The 2,522-nt window shown below is 37.9% G+C and overlaps 1 protein-coding gene across 43 annotated transcripts in view; it reads left to right on the forward strand.

Annotated features, from left to right (window-relative positions):
• LOC112155773 (protein tyrosine phosphatase receptor type D) overlaps positions 1-2,522 on the forward strand; it is a 454,394-nt gene that overhangs the window by 194,416 nt on the left and 257,456 nt on the right. For all 43 annotated transcript variants that reach the window (XM_024287656.2, XM_024287657.2, XM_024287659.2 and 40 more), the window contains one exon: positions 285-328. The gene's annotated coding sequence lies outside the window, so the exon portion shown is untranslated. The remainder of the gene's footprint in view (positions 1-284; positions 329-2,522) is intronic.

Below are 2,522 nucleotides of genomic sequence, written 5' to 3' on the forward strand. Positions count from 1 at the left end.
TTAATATAAGAAGTCAAAATAACATAAATTGAAAACCTTAAACCTCATCCTCTCTTATGGGGTCCAGATGACCCCACCCTCACATTGATGTGTGATTCGTCACATAACAAAGGTGGACAGGATTTCATGTCTGCCACAGACACCAGTGAAGATAAAAAATCCTTTAAAAAACTTCAGGGCGCTGTCTTGTGGGGTCCAGATGACCCAACTTTTAATGTAGACATAGCAGGGGTTAAATCCCAGGCGTCTGGATAACTCCTCTGTGTTTGGTGTGTTTTCTGCAGTTCTCTTTCCTGAGATGTCATCCACAAGATGAGACCTGCAGCAGGTGAGAAAACTCGCGCCGACCTCTCTGTTTTTGCATCAAGTTGACATTTCCCAAAGCCATTAAGTTTTGCTCATGTGCGGTAATTTTCTTAAATTTGTCAAGCGGGTGTGTGAGATGATGGGGTTGGTGGGGGGGTGGGTGGGGGGCACGTCTGTCTTTGCTTGAAGAGGAATTGCTCGTCTGGAGTGCTGAGGCAGCACGGAGTATATGTCAAGTGATATCCAATCAAGCATAAGCTGAATCTTGACTTCAGCGCCGTCCCTCCCATCTTCTGACCTGCAGCTGTGCAGTGGTGGTGGTGGTGGTGGGGTGTGTAGGGGGGGGGAGACTATATCTGGCAACCTAAACCTTTTTAGAGTAAAAGCAAGGGAGACTGGCACTGATGGGAGCAGACAGGGACTGTGCAAAGCGGTGCTGCACTGCGTCCGGGCCTCCGAAGCCTGATTGATAGAGTGTGATGAGACTGTCACCGAGCAAGAGGGGAGCAGCGGCGGCAGAAGATAGGCGAGATGTAGGGAGGGGAATGGGTTGACCAGGGGAAAGAGATAGAGAGAAATAAATTTGAGAACATGTGAAGGATGAAGTGGGGGAATGAAGTGGCTGGATGGAATGTGTTTCGGACATATGAGGGATGGATGGGTTGAGGGGGGGCACTCAGATACTGAAAGGCTGAAGGCGACGCTTATGCCAGTCGTATCTGGCACGGGCAGATTAAATTAATATGAGGGCGAGTATTTTTAGTCCAAAAAAAAGCCCAACTAGGCAATAGGTTTATGGAAAATAGATGACTTTGTTAAGGTGGAAAATAAACTTAAAAGAATTGTGGCATTCATCCATGCAGAGAGCTTTAAGCGATTTTTTTAGACGTTTTTAGGCAAATCATTTATTCATTTCGACATAGGTCACCTTTGTGTTAATGTTCCTCGGAGCTTCGTTTAGACGTGCCTTTGAAAGTAATGGAGGGAGTCATGGTCTGTGAGATTGAACAAAAGTTCTACTAGTGATTAAAACAGGGGATTGAAACTCTATCTGGATTTTTTTCTAAGTTTAACTCAAATTCTATTTTTTTGTATTTGGATTTTTTTAAGTCCATCATAAATATTCCAATATTTATTTTATGAGATATCAATAGCATCAATTATGATACGTTGGGTCATTTAGTACATTTTTGCTCTCAAAAATGTTAGTTTAAGATGCAAAAATATTGACATTTTAGAAACACTAGTATAACATAGTATAACTATCATAAAGACATATTTCTCAGCAAATTTGCATTCTATTAATAAAATAATAATAATTATTATTTTTCAGCATAAAAGCACAATTTTTTCCCACTAAAAGTTTTTTTTTAATTAACAAAGTATTTCAACAATACAGCAATAATATTTCAAAATGACATTTATTAGTGAATATAAATGGCTTAGAAAATTCCCAGAAAATCTCCAATGATTCACATACTTTTTCCTGCAACTGTAGGGTTAAGCCTATTTAGATCCCTTTTTTTTTTAAATAAAAGTTTGTTAAAAACTTGTATAACTGTATACCTAATTCACAAACTTAATTGAAAATTTGTACTTTTTGTTTAAGGTAAAATGTTCCTCAAAAATAAGTGGAAATTTAAGAATAAATAGTTAAAGCTTATCTAAACAATTTTCAAAAGCAAAATAAAATAAAAACTAAGAACAAAGGGTTCCCACGGGGTCTTAAAAAGTCGTTAAAGAATTAGATTTCTGAATTTTTATCTCATAAAATCTTTAATTTTGATATCTGAGCCTTAAAAATGGTCCTGTTTAAAGCTCTTTTCTTATAAATTTCATGTCAAAATTAGAATTTTTCGACCAGGATTATGTTAATCAAATGAGGTAAATAAACAGCAGGAGAACCAGTTGTCATACACCAATATGGTGAATGCCCAGGAGTTTTACAGCCTTAAGACATGTGTAATCCTACTCCATGAATTTCACTTATCGCAGCTTTTTATTAGAACGTAACTCCAACGATAAGTGAATCCTGCTAATGGTTTTGTACTTACAAGTGTTGATTGACTCAGTTTTCTGTTAGGTTGTAATGCAACAACTAAAACATTTGTCATAAATGTAAGATTAGAAAAATGCTTATTAAGGATGGGCGGAACGGTGGTGTAGCGGTTACCACTCTCGCCTCACAGCAGGAAGATCCTCGTTTAAATCCCAGA

Source organism: Oryzias melastigma, linkage group LG18 (assembly GCF_002922805.2).
Source record: "Oryzias melastigma strain HK-1 linkage group LG18, ASM292280v2, whole genome shotgun sequence".
NCBI classification, from domain to species: Eukaryota; Metazoa; Chordata; class Actinopteri; order Beloniformes; family Adrianichthyidae; genus Oryzias; species Oryzias melastigma.